The sequence below is a fragment of the Vicugna pacos genome, chromosome 8 (genome assembly GCF_048564905.1).
Source record: "Vicugna pacos chromosome 8, VicPac4, whole genome shotgun sequence".
NCBI classification, from domain to species: domain Eukaryota; kingdom Metazoa; phylum Chordata; class Mammalia; order Artiodactyla; family Camelidae; genus Vicugna; species Vicugna pacos.
The window spans coordinates 2,079,852-2,097,014 of NC_132994.1; the positions used below are offsets into that span (position 1 = coordinate 2,079,852).

The 17,163-nt window shown below is 39.8% G+C and overlaps 1 long non-coding RNA gene across 3 annotated transcripts in view; it reads left to right on the plus strand.

Moving 5' to 3' along the window:
* Positions 1 to 16,836, plus strand: part of LOC140697808 (uncharacterized) — a 30,858-nt gene extending 14,022 nt beyond the window's left edge. The window contains exons 2-5 of one of the 3 annotated variants that reach the window (XR_012075157.1): positions 1,458 to 1,629; positions 12,509 to 12,764; positions 15,438 to 15,552; positions 16,569 to 16,836. This is a non-coding gene — a long non-coding RNA (uncharacterized lncRNA). The remainder of the gene's footprint in view (positions 1 to 1,457; positions 1,630 to 12,508; positions 12,765 to 15,437; positions 15,553 to 16,568) is intronic. The other 2 variants (XR_012075159.1, XR_012075158.1) reach the window with 2 other exon arrangements.
* The last annotated feature ends 327 nt before the right edge of the window (positions 16,837 to 17,163 follow it).

Below are 17,163 nucleotides of genomic sequence, written 5' to 3' on the forward strand. Positions count from 1 at the left end.
CAAGGTCATAGAACCAATAGGTAGAAGACCCAGGATTAGAACCCAGGTTGTCTGGCTTTAGAGCCCACTTTTCCACCACCATGCTACCTACTGCCTAAGTATCATTTCCTGAAGAAAGATGAGATAAGGTGGAGGGCAGTGGAGAAAGTGGATGCCATCTTACTGGTTTTTCACTTACAAAAAAAAATCTTTTTTTTGTAGTGGTTTTTCAGAGAATGAAAAGAAAGGAATAGGATCCTTAAGTTTAAGAGAAGAATGTGGGAGAGATAAGCATCCTTATATACTGAGGTTGAGGATCCACAAAAGAGGGAGAGTAATGAACTAGTAGAGAGAAAGGGAGTGAGGTAGCATTCCCAGTTATCTCCTCCATGACCTGGGCTAAGTGCTCAGATGGGAGCATTCTTCATGAAACAGAGGGTGTTTTACAAACTACAGCTATGTATCCCCAACAGAGAAACACTACCAGGTAAGTCCATCACTTAGGATCGTGGATACATTTATAGGACACCTTGCCTATAAAATGTGTTTGTTAAATGTTTGTTTAATGAATAAGCTAAAATTAAATTTATAAATTTTTCAATTAGGGCTTAGATTTTTAGCCATTTCATTCTTTTACACCTGACTATTCTTAATGAAAAGATAATTCTTATTTACAATAGAAACACATAAAGTAATCTCCTTAAGTATTCTTCTAATAGATTCAGTTTACAAAATACAGGTAAATATACTGAAAATATATGTCAAAACAGAAGCTAAAATTTTACAAATATGTTGAATGTATTTCATCTTTGAAGATTATCAGGACACAATGATATTTCCTTATTGCACTTAAAATATTATTTTACTACCAAACATTTATTTACGTGTAAATTTTAGACTATTTGCTTACTACTTAATTAACAGTAATGGACAAAACACATGTAATAGAGAAATTCATTCATACAGTAATTCAACAAACATTTATGTAATGAATTTTGAGCTCCACATTGTAGGGATCCAGCAGTTAATGAAAGAGGCCAAGTCTCTGCTTTTCTGGAACTTTTATTTTAGCAGTCATTAGCAACAATAAAATGGATGGATTTGCAGATATATGTCTGCATTATCCAATATTTACTCAGTCATGTCTAGTCCAGGGGGAGAAGACGACTCAGTCAGATCACCCATAATATTATAACACAGGGCCAGATGCCATCTGTGATACTTTATGAAGATGCTGTCTTGACGCAGTTGAGAGACCCTGGCTAGAGGTTGGAGATTGGTCAGTTCTCCCTCTTGAGCATCCAGAGAAATCCACAACCCCACCCAGCTCCTTATGAGAGTCACACATTCTAGGATACCACACTCACTCAAAAAGCCCGGGCAGGACCAAGTAGCAGACATCCAGAGACAGACCCTAGACTCCAGTGCCTGCTAGAATTTGTCAAACTAGCCAATGCTTCACCCTTTCCTTCCCACAGAAACTGCAATAAAATCGTGTCCCCATAGGTCCCTCTCCCTACCTCAGTGGCCTGCAACCCCAGAGGCTGGCTCTATCTGCATGCTGTGCTCTCTGAGTGAGAGGTGACAGAGCCGTGGCTCTGTCTGGCTTCCCTCCTGGTCTGCATTTGGCCTCATCACACCTCACTCAAGGTAAAGTGGTCAAAATTCTATCCCACGTTGCAGTTTTCTGTGTGTGGAAAGCCCTTCACCTTTCTCCTCTTCTGTCCAGATATGGTCCATATTCTCACAAAAGATTAGCATCTCATGGAATTGGACTTAAAAATCAGTGCACAAAGAATTATAACTTAAAAGAACTGTTACTGATGTTTAAAAATATATATAACCTAATTTTGGTTCACACCAGAAAAGGTGGTTTAGTCAGAATCAATAAGAGCTTAGGGTCATAAAATAGAAAAGTATTTTGAAAAGAAAACAAACAGTAATAAAACCAACACACACTGTGTAACTCCCCAAAAAGCAATGAGTAAAGATGGAGTAAGGTCCCATGTATCTTCCCTGCTGACCAGTGACCCTGCTCTACTTCAAGTGTCCAGCATCCCAAGGTTACTTTTGAAAGTTGGAGATTCTGCCCCTTTTGATAGTTTCTCTGTATTTACCACTTAACCTTCTTCGCTTTCTATAAATTCTCACTTATAATTGTACACCAAGACAATGGCTGTATAATTGGTGCTGTTTCAAAATGTATATTTTTCAAATGCTGAAAACTAACTTTCCACATATCTGAATTTAAGTGTTCCTTTGACCATTTATCTCAATATTCAGTTGTCTGTTTGAAGGATATATTCCAAGTTAGATTTAGGGACCCTAAAAAAATCAGGAAATCATTGTCATCCAAGTCTATGCTGTTCTGATTTAGGAGTTCTAAATCAGTCCTTGTCTCTGGGGAGGCAGTAAATTAGTGTCAGGACTTGACTTTCAAGGTGAGTGATTCAGATAGAGATAAGATAAACTTTGAAGTACACTGAGTTGAGTCATATTTAAATTTGTGGGATTCCTGGCTCAGAGTTACATCCTTGGGGGTGGCCACCCACAGAGAGCTAATCTACAAAACAGATTGAGGAGGAAGTCAGTGGTGGCCCCCCAAACCCCTGTTTCTTTCAATATCTACACATCTTCTTTTGTTTTTGGAAAACTTTCAATCATGTATTGTAGACATTGATGGTCCATAAAACTGAAGGTGATAGATAATGTTGGTGGTCACCTCCAGGGTGGCTTGCAATGTGGTGATTCATGTTTGGAGAATATACAGTGCCAGGTATGAGCTACCTGGATTTCCTAACTGGACACTATTATTTTTTGATCTGTCGGAGCTGCCTGAATGAAGAGCATCCCAAATAAGGATGCTCTGTGGCGTGAACTCTTCATAAAGGATTTAAAGAACTTTTGTCTACCCTAGTTCTGCTCCATATTATATTAGGAGCCATTAGGTGAATGGGTTATCGCTTTTCCAAAAGAGATTTAAAAATTGTGTCACATACATTTTCTCAATAATTCACTTGAGTTGCAGAGATAATTCTTATTTTCTGCTGTAACTTTTTTTTGGGTGAGGACCACACCTAATACTTTTCTGTAATTGTCTCTTTTCCCATCCTATTCCTAGCACTATGTTTTATACATATTAGGTGTTTTTTTTAAATGGACTTTACTCTTTTAGAGCAGTTTCAGAATCACAGCAGAAATGAGCAGATAATACAGAGAGTTCGCACATAGCCCTCCCCACCCACACATATATACTCCCTTACTCTCACCATCCCTCATCAGTGTGGCATATTTGGTACAATCGATGAACCAACATGGGCACATTATTATTACCAACCAGAAGCCATAGTTTACATTAGGGTTCACTCTTGATGTTGTACATTCCATGGGTTTTGACAAATGCATAATGACATGTAGCCACCACTAGTGTCATACAGAATAATTTCATTGTCCTAAAAATCCCTTGTGCTCCATCTGTTCATTCCTCCCTCCCTCCCTCTTCCTGAACCCCTGGGAACCACGATATTTTTATTGTTTCTGTAGCTATGCCTTTTTCAGAATGTCATTTGGTTGGAATTGTACAGTTTGTAGCCTTTTCAGACTGGCTTCTTTCATTTAATAATATGTCTTTTAAGATTCTTCCATGTCTTTCATGGCTTAATAGATCATCTTTTTTACTGCACATATATTTTTATATTTACATATATGTACTGTTTATTGTTCCTAAGAACATTTAGAGTTTTAGCTTTTTAAACTTGCATAGTTATCAAAGGAATAAACCCAACCACAAAATAAGAATTAATTAAAAAGATACATACACCCTGCTATTAGCAGCAACATTATTTATAATTGCCAAGACATGGAAGCATCCTAAGTGCACATCAATAGTTGAATAGATAATGAAGATGCAGCGGAATACAACTCACCCATGAAAAAGGATATTTTGCCATTTGCAGCCCTTCATTCACTTTTTTTTTTCAGTTCAAAAACCAGAATTTTTAACTGGCAGAGACATTGCCATTACATCAAATACAACAAAATACCTAGAAATAAACTCAACCAAGGAGGTTATGTATACTCTGAAAACCAAAATGACACAGAAATGGCAAGATTTCTTGTGCTCTTGGATTGGAAGAATCAACAGTATCAAAATGGCCACACTACCTAAAGCAATCCACAGATCCAACACAACTCCCATCAAAATACTTGCGACATTCCTCACAGAACTAGGACAAACAATTCCAAAATTCACAGGGAACTACAAAAGACCCCAAACAGCCAAAGCAATCTTTTGTAGGTCTCTCTTTTTTTTCTCTTTCTTCTTTTTGTTCTCTTTTCTTATGGTTTGATGACTAGAGAAATTCCTTTAACATTTGTTATCAAGCTGGTTTGGTGGTGCTGAATTCTTTTAGCTTTTGTTTATCTATGAAGCTTTTGATTTCTCCATCAAGTTTGAATGAGAGTCTTGCTGGATAAAGTATTCTTTGTTGTAAGTTTTCCCCTTTCATCACTTTAAATATTTCTTGCCCCTTCCTTCTGGCCGGTAGAGTTTCTGCTGAAAAATCAGCTGATAACCTTATGGGAGTTCCCTTGTATGTTATTTGTTGCTTTTCTCTTGCTAATTTTAATATTTTCTCCTTATCCTTAGTTGTCAGTTTGATGACTATGTGCCTTGGTGTGTTCCTCTTTGGGTTGATTCTGTGTGGTACTCTCTGTGCTTCCAGGACTTGGGTGATTGTTTCCTTTCCCAAGTTGGGGAAGTTTTCAGTGATTATCTCTCCAAAAATTTCTCAGGTCCTTTCTCTCTCTCTCTTCTCTTTCTGGGACCCCTATAATGTGAACATTAGTGTGCTTCATGTTGTCCCAGAGTTCTCTTAAACTCTTCTCATTTCTTTTCACTCTTTTTTCTGTTCTACAGTAGTGATTTCCACTAATCTGTCTTCTAGCTTATTGATCCATTCTTCTGCCTCATTTAGTCTATTCTTGGTTTCTTCAACTCTGTTTGGGTATTCTTTGTATTTTCCAACTCTTTGCTAAAAACTTCACTCTGTGCATCTGTACTCCTCTTGAGTTCTCTGAACATCTTGCCATCATTACATTAAGCTCTTTCTCAGATAAATTGCCTATCTCCTCATCACTTATTTCTTCTTCTGGGATTTTATCTTGTGCCTTGGCCTGGGAGATATTCCTTTGCCTCCTCATATCGTCTATCTTTCTGTGTTTGTGGATTCCTTCCACAGGCTTTGGGGTTATTGTGTTCTTATTTCTGGTATCTTCCCCTGGTGGATGAGGCTGGACTAGAGGCTTGTGGAGGTTTCCTGGCAGGAGGAGCCAGTGCCTGCCCACTGCTGGGTGAAGCTTGGTCCTGGACCTCCGGTGGATAGGGCTATGTCTAGAGGCCTTTCTGGCTCAAGAAGTCTGCTGACTGGTGAGGCTGTGTTCCCACCCTGTATGTTGTTTGGCCTGAGGCTTCCCTACAGGCTGTTGGGTGGGGCTGTGTCTTGGTGCTAATGATCCAATCAAGATGTCAAGCCTCCAGGAAAGCTCATGTAGATTAACATCCCTGGAATGTCTGCCATGAGCTTTTATGTCTCCTGAGTGAGCTGCAGCCACATGTTCCCTACATCTCCAAGAGACCCTCCAAATCCAGCAGGCAGGTCTGGCCCAGGTTTCTATGAAATCACTGCCTCTGCCCTTGGACCTGATGCATGTGAGTTTCCATGTATGCTTCTCAAGTGAATGGAGTCTCTGTTTCCCCCAGCTCCATGGGACTCCCAGAGCCAAGCCCCCCTGGCCTTCAAAACCAGGTGTCCTGGGGTCTCGCTTTTGTCCCAATGCCAGGACCTGAGCTGGGGAGCCTGTCGTGGGGCTTAGAGCTCTCACACCTGTAGGAGGACCTCTGCAATTTACCAAATCTTCAGCTTGTGGGTTGCCCACCTGGGGGTTATGGGGCCCAATTATATTGTGAGCACACTCCTCCTACCATCCTTCTGTGGTTCCCTCTTTGTGGTTCCCTCTTTATGTTTCCAGTGCAGAAGATTTTTTTTTTGCTAGGTTTCAGTCTTCTTCCAATGGTTTAGCTTTCAGTTGTGGTTTCACTGTAGTCACAAGGAGAGGCAAGCTCATGGTCTTACCACTCTGTCATCTTGACTGGAAAATCCCCCATATTAGGTTTTTAATACACATTTGTTGAATAAATCCTGGCTTCAGAAAATACACTGAAGCCTTTCAGTAGCAATATTTTAGAATATTGATCTTGTGCTTTGACTTAAAAATTGTTCATTGTCTCAATTAGTTCTTCACCTTTCTGAAGTTGAGAGGGAAAGACTACCTCACCATCAGTTCTAATTTTCAAACTTTTACCGCAATTTAACATGTGAATTTCAGTTGACAGTTGGTTCGTGTTTTATATCCTGCTCATCACAAGCTCTCTAAAAGGTGATATCCAAAAATATAGAATTCAATAAAAGATGTGCGAAAAATAAATGTCACTTGATTTCAGTATTTACACTGTGATGGAATTCTCACTTCATATTTCTTGAAGCAGATTCCACTTTTCTAAATGTTGCCTTCCCAAAATAAACATGTAAACAATGAAATTAAGATAAGTGTGTAGGCTGAGAGCTGGAGGAACCTGAAAAAAAAAGAATGCTACAGTTTAGACCCAAAGGTTTCAGTCATGAGCTCACAGAGGCATGTGGAACTTCAAAGCACTTATTTCTAAGGTAAGTGTCTCTTCATGTTATAGAATTGTACAGAAGGAGGCCCCTCAAAATGCAGAATTATTGCAAATATTCTAAAAATAAGTTGGAAATTTGAATGTCTCCAGGAAAAAAGCAAAAGCAACACCCTTTGGTCATTTAAGACATGTAATGCAGAAAATAATTGTGCGTATGAACACACACACACACACACACACACACACACACACACACACACACGCGGCTGTATCTTTACCAAAAAAAAAAAAAAAAGAAGAAGAAAAAATGTTATTTCTGAGATACAAGACAAGACTAGGCAGAAGATATATATTTTTGAGCGCCCCCATCTCACACACCGGCTAAATTTCTCTTCCGTCCTCTGGCTAAACAGTGTACCTACCTGAATATTTTAACCAAAACTGCCTCCTTAGAGTCCTGCCCTTTACAGCATACGCTGTGTTGGTCTCCCTAGACTCTCAGATCCATTTCTTCAACTCTGCTTGGCTTAACCCTCCCTTCAAGAGAGTGAGTAAGAGAATTATAAGACCCACTTCATTTGCCTCCTGTCTCTCAGGGATCAAAGCTGTTTGTTGTTTGATGTCTGGTATCAACTTGAAAACTGTTTTTCAGTTTTTCAGATGTTTTGGCAGGTCATGTGGTTTTTTCAGATAGAGAGTAAGTCCAGTCCTTTTTACTCCATCTTGACTGAAAGTAAAAGACCTGACTCATTTATCTTTGAAGTTTGCTTTTAAATACTTGATCTTCACGTCTACACACTTGCTCTCTGGTATATCATTTTAGCTTTCAGTGTACTTTTATAGCAGGTAATACTAGCTTCAATTTATGCTTTGTAAATCATTGATGTGATGTTTTTCCCTTGTTACTTCCCTCTATTCTTGTATTTAGACTTCCCAGCCAGATAGCTTTCTGATTCATAGGCAAGTATTTTTGTCGATGATCATTTTGGCATGAAATTTCCTAAAAAGTCTCTATATTGTCCAGTTTTAAAAATAGCTTTACACCCTCCTTTTCCCAATTTTATAGCATCTTTTATTGCTTTTCACCTTTCTTAAAACCAGTATAACTTTGTAATAAAAAAAATGCTGAGTACTAGTTAAAAATGACAGTGACCATTGATTTCTATATATGTCAGACTTAGAGTTTATCTTTATAAGTTGCAGCAAAGTGAACTTTCATATGAATAAATCATAATTTTAATGCAGGTGAAGAGATTTTTAAAACGTAACATATGAGGATTTATGTGCTCCAGACAAAATCACACCGTGCTTTATGTTATCTATTTATGAAAACAGTTGTTTAAATTAAGAGTTTCGCTTTGTTGGAGCAAGCATGACTCAGCAGGGGCCTTCCCTGGAGCAATCGGACTGTCAATATTCTTTAGGGAAATAGTTAAGATCGTATGTAAGGGGAGCATGCGGTGGGTGAGTCCGACTTCTATCACGTTTATAGCTTTTCTCTTCATCGATGTCTAACGGGGAGAAGTCCTAGTAACATTTCTTACCTTCATTTTTACTTTTTTGGTGCAGACTTGTTACTTCAGTTAACTCTCACTTGGAAACTCAGTATAAAAAAACAGATGAAAGCATTTGGGCTACTGCTTTCATCTGTTTTTCCGACTTCATACTGCTTTTCATACACTGTTGGGCTACTGACACCTTGAAAACATACCAATAGTAGATGTGCAACAGTCCAGAAACATTTAGCCCTTTTGTATTCTTTCTTTAGTGTCTTTTCGGTGCTGCCAAATTTTAGGTAGGGCATTGTGTGTTTTCTCAGAAAGCCAGCATTTAAAGTCACATCCCAGTCTAGAGCTGGTGTAGACTGAGGTTTTAGAATCATGGTTGGAGAGCTGACTCTCGTCCCTTCCACACTGTCTGATAGAACAGGAATGTTCTGGCTGCTGGGGGCAACTTTCAACAATCATCCTTGTGGCTTCTACCTTGCTATCTGTGTTCATTCACCCCAGTATTTTTGAGTATTTATTAGAAGACTGATGTTATAAAAAGATGTTTAAAGGACTGAGAACACCTACGTCCCTTGGCTGAAACTTTGAATTTATCTTAACCTCTGGTGTCTCCATTCTTTATAAAAGGAGAGGATGGAGTGGCATGTCAGTGTCCAATACAAAGGGAGCTTTTGAACAGGTCTGAAAAGATGAGTTTTAATGTTTACAACTGCTCAATGCATAACCACCTAACCTTATGAATAGATCACCCAGGGGACACCATGTGGTATAATTTGTGAGTCAAAGATACCATCATTTCTTTGGGTTAATATCTTTTCTTCCCTCCTGGTTATTCATAGGTATAAAATCACTATTGCTTTAATTTATTCTTGTCTTTTTGCTAACTTGGATAGACTGCCCATCAAAAATTGGACTTGTGTTTTCAGTACAAAACTTGAGTAAAACTTAGTAGATGATAAAATGTACTTGGTGGGCTCCAGAATCCCATTTTTGTATTTTTTTTCCTTTAAATATATCCCCCAGTTGTGGTCTCTGCGTTTCCCACCTCCCCTCACTTGCATTTTAAAAAGATGAGTCCAGGCTTGAGAAGAGATTGTTTGCGCAAGTGAAGCTATGTCTATAAGAATGTTTTACAGATTGCCCACAGTCTCCTCTGTGGTGGGAAAGAGCCAGGTGGCATCTCTTACAACAAGAGGGAAAGGACAGTTAGATCAAGGTGCAGATTCTGACAGGTAGAGAAGAGCAAGTCCTCTTACTCAGTGGGCCAGACTTCTCCTGTGGCAGCAAGTTGTTACTGTTAAATTTTAATGAAAATTTTAGAGGTTTGAAATTATTCTGAGAAATTATTTGAAGGTAAATGGTTATTTAAGACTTTCAGCTTGCCACGGGGCTGGTGACCATGAATTTTTACTAGAAACAAACCACACAGCTGTACACATTTAATTACATTATTTAACAGCTTAGATATGAAAGCAGAAAAGGCAGAGGAGGGGTTGACTTGGCCTTAGGAACTGGCTGCATAAGTATAGTGGAAATGCCAGAATTGTATGAATCTGAAGGTGACAGGAGAAATTTATAGATGAGTTTGGAGGAGCAGTCGTGGCGGAAGGGAGTGGGGAGAGGAATGGGTAGGACTGACGAACTCAGTTTTGAAGGGAAGCTCCGCTCAGCTGGTGATGAACCCATCTCACCCCTGCTAGTCTCCGCCGAGCCACTCCAGCCTGGCTTCTCTCGTACATCAAACAACTGCAACAGTTTCACCAAGGTAACTAATGCCCTCTTTATCACAAAAGCCCTTTTCTTCTCAGTCCTGATTGTCCCTGACCTCAGGAAACCCAGCTCTCTCTCCAAAGCCTGAGGCCCAAATACAAAATTTCTTTAAGAATACTTCCCATCGGATGTTTGAATGGTACCTCAAATTCTTCCAAACTTTGCCTACCAAACTTGCCCGTGATTCTGAGATTTTAATCTCAGGAAATAGAACCACCATTAATCCAGGCAGGAGTATGGAAGCTGAGAAGTCCCACTATCTTTCGTTGCAAACTGGAGACCCAGGGAAGCCAATGGTGTAATGCTAGCCTCAGTCTGAAGGTCTGAGAACAAGGGGAGTCACTGATGTAGATCCCAATCTGAGGGCAGGAAAAGATGAGAAGAGGCAGGAGAAGGGAAGGGGGGAAAATTTCTCCTTCTTCCACATTTTGTTCTTCTCAGGCCCTCAACAGTTTGGATAATACCTACACATTTTAAGGAAGGCAATCTACTGAGTCCACCTATTCAGATGCTAATTTCGTCAGACACACCTAAAAACAATGTCAACCTAGACAGCCTGCCTCCAGTCTCATTGACACGTAAAATTATCTGTCGTGGTGCCCAACTAAAAAGACAACCCACAGAACAGAAACAGAATCATTATCAAGAAATACTAACACAAAACATTTCCTGACGCTGAAAGCCATGAGTCAGTGAATTAGAATGGTCTACCAAAGCCAAGCACAATGAGAACAAATAATAATAATAAAGAAAGAAGAAAGGAAGGAAGGAAGGAAAACACACCAAGGCAATGCATTATGAATTTCACAACACGAAGGGTAAGGAAATCTATCCTCAAAAATTTCTAGTGTGGCATAAACACAGATTACATAAAAAGGGATAAAAATGAGAATGATTTCAGTTTTTTGAATCCGCATTGAGAAGCAAAAGCCTTTCAAAATTCTGAGTGAAGTAATTTTCACCCTAGATTACTATACACAATCGGAACATTAATTAGGGACTGTGGAAGTAGAATGACAACACTTTTAGATCTGCAGGATCTCAAGATCCTGTCTCCCATGCATCCTTTCTCAGGAATCAACTGGAGGGTGTGAGCTATCAAAACAAGGATGTTAACCAAGAAAGAGGAAGACAATGGGGTCCAGGTGTCTGGAGGCACCACACAGAGTAGAGGCAAAGGGTGCTCTGGGTGCTGGTGCTGGGAACCCCAGGGTGACAGCTGAGAGCAGCCCTTTGGAGCCACCCACCCACACTGAAGCAGAGAAATCAGATCTCCAGAAATTCAAGTTGATGGCAAATTGCACAGAGACGTTGTTAGAAAGTGTGGAAAGAATTAGCAATTGTCACAAAGAAAACTAACCAAATAACAAGTAAGGTAAGTAGGGACTTCAGGATTAACAAGAATTTGTACAAGAGAAGAAATCCTAGTGTAGTAGTTGGCTGAGTACAAACAACATTTGCACAGTCATGGTGATTTACACAGAGAATGTTGGTTTCCCCTTACTGGGACAGTGTGATGCAGGGAAGAGGCTGTCAGAGACATGCATCCTCATCTCTCTTCAGATAAACAGGTAGGAGCTAAATTTCACTTATAAACCACAAAAATAAGAAGGTCAATGCTGGAGAAAGGGCTGAAGAAGTTGAATGTGGTGTGTCTGATAATCAAAACCAGGAGACAAGGCCAAGCCTGCCCTTTGGGACATGGTGACTTTGTAAGTTCTATGTAGAAATCAGTGTGGCAAATACATAAAAATTTTTTATTTGGAAGTTTTTTTTTTTTTTAATGAAGGGAACTCTAATTTGAAAAGATACATGCACCCCAATGATCATAGCAGCACTATTTACAATAGCCAAGACATGGAAACAATCTAAATGTCCATCAACAAATGACTGGATAAAGAAGTTGTGGTATATTTATACAATGGAATACTACTCAGCCATAAAAATAATAAAATAATGCCATCTGCAGCAACATGGATAGACCTGGAGAATGTCATTCTAAGTGAAGTAAGCCAGAAAGAGAAAAAAATTTATTATACGATATCACTCATATGTGGAATCCAAAAAAAGCAAAAAAGTGGATACTAATGAACTTATTTACAAAACAGGAACAGACTTGCAGATGTAGTAAACAATCTTACAGTTACCAGGGGAAAGGGGGGGGAAGGGATAAATTGGGAGTTTGAGTTTTGCAAATGTTAGCCATTATATACAAAAATAGGTTAAAAAAACAAATTTCTTCTGTATAGCACAGGGAACTATATTCAATATCTTGTAATAACACTTAATGAAAAAGAATATGAAGATGAATAGATGTATGTATATCATGACTGGGACATTGTGCTATACACCAGAAACTGACACATTGTAACTGACTATACTTCAATTAAAAATTAATTAATTAATTAATTAATTAATTAATTAATTAATTAAAGGTTGAAAGGAAAGCCTGATACTTGGAAGTATCAGAAATAATAATATTGAGTCCTTTGTGACAGCAGTACTTATATCCACAACTGCACTCCCTCTACATGGGGGACTCTCCAGGGGGGTTTTCTCTTTGTTTCAACAGCCTCTACCATCTGGTTCTGAATGGAGCCTCCACTGAACACTGTGAGAGGGCTGAGCTGTTCACCAGAGTCAGAGACACATGGCAAGCGCCTCCGTGGTTCTGAGAGGAAAAAGGAAATCAGGAACCTTCCAGAATAAACTGAAGACCCTGGAAAACCCCAAAGAAATGAGAAATTGGATTAAAAATTCCTCATTGGAAGGGTTACAGCTCTCAGCATCACACTTCAGTGTTGCCTGCTGTAATAAGATCACCCTGGGTGAGATCAGCTCTGACGGTGGGAGGGCTGTGTGACAGGAGGAGGGGAGGGGAGGGGAAGGAAGATCTCTGTTCTCAGAGAAGCCACTTCTGTTTGGCTATACTCAACCACGTCTCTTTCTCCTTTCAAATACTGATGTCAGGGCCCTCAAGGATCCTGAGAGGTTTTTTTTTCCCCACCATGGGGACCCCTGGATATTTGGTGCTGAATTTTACTTTGTTACAATGGCCAAGTCAAAGAGTCCACTAGCTACACCCTCCCTGAAGTCCACTCTGGGCAAAATCTGAAAAACTCCGCTTTTCTACATAAACACAAAGTGTAAATAGCAGGACCCTATTGTCATCATCTGTAACCGTCTGATACCTATGATGGTGTCTGTAACTGCCTAACTGTATGATGGTTTAAAGGGTTTTTCTCATGTCCTTGCTGACCGGGGTTGGGCTGGAGAGGAGGGAGGCTTGGGTGGTCCCCCAGCCCCCTCGTGGTGCTGTGTGCAGGGATCGTGCTTAGTGCCCTGCTCCTGATCCCAGTGCCTGGCTCTTGACCCTAGTGCCCTCTTCTTGACCCCTTGTGTTTTCCTTGAATCCTGTTGTTTCAACTGCAGCCGGAGATCTCAGGCTTCAGCCTGCTTGAAAGACTAAAAGCATTTATCAACCTGACTTTAAACTGCACAGGTTTTTCTCTAGAGCTCTTTTCCATGGAGCCTCTTCCTATGTATCCTTTGTTCTAGGAACAAGAATATTAAGAAAGTCCCAAAGCGAAAGGTAAATTTCTTACTCAGCAGAGGGAAGGGGACCACTGCATCTGCAAAAACAAGAACAACCTTGCAACAATTTGTTACCCTGTATGCAATCACTATGGAAAAAGCTGCCTCTCCTACTTCATCCAAAACACTGTCCTAGAGTCTCAATTCAGTAAGTGTGGTGCAGAGGCAGTGTTAGGATGTTCTGTTGCTCACAATGGAGTCCACAAAGATAGTCTGAGCCACAGGTACAGGGTTCTGTTTCCAGGAGCTGGGGTTCACTGGCATCTCACTAAAAAGCCTGCCCTGCTTCCATATGTGTGTAAATGGAGAAGCAGGGTTTGGTATAAATGGTTTTGCTCTGTTAGTAACCTTGCTGGAGACATAAAGAGGCCATAAAGTCCTTCTCATCATCACAGGAAGTAATGGCCAGGTGGGTGGTGAGAGCAGGGTCACAGCCAGGAGGAGCTATTCTGTCCCAGGTCACTGATATTACAACAATATCCCCTTAGAGATGGGAATTAACTATTTCTAGCTCTTTGCTTTTCTTTCCATAATGAGAACATGGGGGAGGGTAGAGCTCAGTGGTAGAGTGTGTGCTTAGCGTGCACATGGTCCTGGGTTCAACCCTCAGTATCTCCATTTAAAAAAAATAAGTAAAATTTAAAATAAATAAATAAACCTACTTATTTTCTCTTTCCAAAGAAGAGAATATTCTCGTGTGTGTGACACACTTCTCTCCTCTCTTTGGGAGCTGCCTGTCTGAAGAGGTGCCTTGCGGAGAAGGTCATGGGCCAGCTCCTCACTTGGCTCTAGTGCCTGTGGACTCTGTGGGCTGTACTCAGATGCCCTACAATTCCAGCACCTTCTCCTTACAAGCATCCTTCTCTTTCTCTAGACCCTTCCTTTTGAAGTGCTGAGTAAAGCTATCACCTTCAAGTGTTAATGACAAATTTTGTTGTCACCTCAGTTCAGGGTAGAGGGTTTAATTTAGAACAGAGAGAGGGCCCAGGATGACTGGATTTCCAGCCCTGATTTATGGAACAGTTGTTTAGGGTCAGAAGGTCCTCCTCAGCCTCCGTCAAATCTGAGATTTTTATATTCTAACAATGCCTGCTGATGTGGTTACAAAATTTAGTACTGTGGTTCTTGTCTCATAATGGCATTTAAAATATTTTTTAATTTAAATTTAATAGAAATAATTATCTTTGAAAAATTAAGAATAGTACTTATAGTGGTAGAGTGGGATGACTTTTTACATCAACTCAGACAGGGTTTCTTGAAGAGCTAAGGTTAGAGTTTAGAATCAAGTTTAGACACAAGTAAAACTTACTGAAGAAGCAGGGAGAGACAAATCTAGGCATAGGGAATATTTTGAGCAAAAATTCAGAAGCAGGATAGGTGACCCATGTAATATTACTACCATATAATAGCCAGGGCCAACATTTTACAACTTCAAAGAAGATGTCATAAATACTGATGGTTTGGCAGCCAGAACAGCCCCAAGTGGCCTCTTCAAGGTCTATGTAAGTTCAAATCTCCCTCTCTCGTTGCTCGCTGCCTCACTCTCTCAATTTATAGGCAGCAATAAGTGATTCCTCACCCCTCCCCATCCCTAAGGAAGCAGCCTTGTGACCTTCTTAGGGGTGGAAATCTAAATCAGAGATGAATAGAAAAGGAAAAAACAGAACAAAGTGCATTTTTGGTTAGATATCAGGTTGTTAGCTTTATACTGTTTAAATAGATTTCTATTTCTTGCAAATAAATCATGGCAACCACTCAAAATCAAAGAGCACATGGAAGACACATTCCTTAACATAAGATAAAAACAAAATAGCTCCTGTGGTTGTCCATGAAAGAAAATGCAATAAAAATATGTGATTTGATCATCTTATGAGGGACATTGAGACAAGGTCTTCTTTAATACACAGGGATGGGATTTGATGGAGAGGCTCATAAAGGGCAGACCATCAATCAGTGTGGACCGCAACGCACAGTGTGTGTCTCTGTCACTGGGAACTCCTCTAATCATCTTTAGAACTAAAGGTAAGAATTGGGTAAAATAAAGTTGAAAGAATATACAATTTCTATGATCCTTTCTAAAGTTAACACAACAAGCCCCAGCGCCCACTTCACAGTTACAATCTGCTCTGCCTCAGAGACAAGACCCCTGAGATGACCCACTCCCTGCTTTCTGCTGGAGGCTGTGCCGTGGAGAAAAGATTTGATCCACATAAACCAGCCCAGGCATTTAAAGCGTCACCTCTCTCAGAAAGGACACATACAAAGACCGTTTTATGGTTTCATGTATTTTTATAAACAGCAGGATATTTAAACCTGACCCATTTTTTCTGATATTAACAAATTGTCAGGAATAGCTATATTAGTAGAGACAAAGTAACCTTTGCACCTTGTTGGATAAGAAAATAATCAAATGATTTGGTCTTGACTTTGGCATTTGAACACTATTAAGAGTTCACAAGTTGGCACATAATTGTTACACAAAAGTTGAACCTATAAAATACAAGTGTATTGACCTGTGTTTTGAAGCTGGATTTATATTAGCTCTTAAGTTCAGAAGTTTTCTGTAACCTTAAAGGAAAGAAGGAATTGTGATAATAGGGGGGAAAAGAAAGCATCCAACTCAGCTTCAGAAGACCTGGATTCAGAGTCCTGAAAGAAAGGGAGATCTTAGAGACCATCTGGTGCTATAACCAAACCCCACATTCCACTAATAAGGAAACAGAAAATCCAGAGAGGTGAAAGTGGGAGAGATGGAGCTAGAGCCCTGCTGCTCATTTCAGTACTTCCGTCCACAAAGGACTGTTTCCCTGGCCCAGTCTGTACCCTCCTTAGATACCAGCTGTAAACAGAGGCGGGGAGGTGGGAGTGAGTCATGAAGAAGGGGTGAAGACGCAGAAACTTGCATATTGTGTAAAATACCAGGTTAAATAAGAAAATGAGGAGAAATGCCCAATCTCAAGGGAATTGAATTCAAATCAAAGCCACACCAGTGTCCACAATCAGCTCACACGTTGTCGTTCTTCCATGCTTGTCCTCAGCATGCAGAGAGCAGTCGCCGGCCATACTTCCTTTCCAGAGCTACAATGCTTCCTCCAGATTTTCCAAGGCACCATCAAGATCTACACATATGGTTGTTATGAAAAATTTCCAGTTATGAAAAATTCTGTGATGCCCTACTGTAGAAACTCCTCTCTCTGGCTGACATTGTCCTATAGCATTCTTTTGTGCTTCCTGTCTTTTTCTTTAAAAAGTAGCAGATACCCAAAAGAGGAGACAACTCATCATTATGCTGTTAAAAGTGAAAAACAAATAAACAAGGCTTTACAGACTTTAAGTCTGATACTGTGTAAAATGTCTTTTGTATATATGCTATCAGTAAATTCTCACAACAGCTGTGTGAAGTAGGCATTTTATGTTGTTTAACAGACAAGTAAACTAAATCTCACCATGATGGAGTGACATCCTCAAATTCACTTACCTCAATGAAAACGTTCCATTTGAAACCCAGATCTGTTTTTTCAGCTCAATGATTTCTTAGTAAATCATAAGTAATTTTTTTATACTAAAAGAAGATGAATACCACATCTATGGAAACCCATTTCATACAGTGAAGTGAGTTCTCTACCCTTGTTT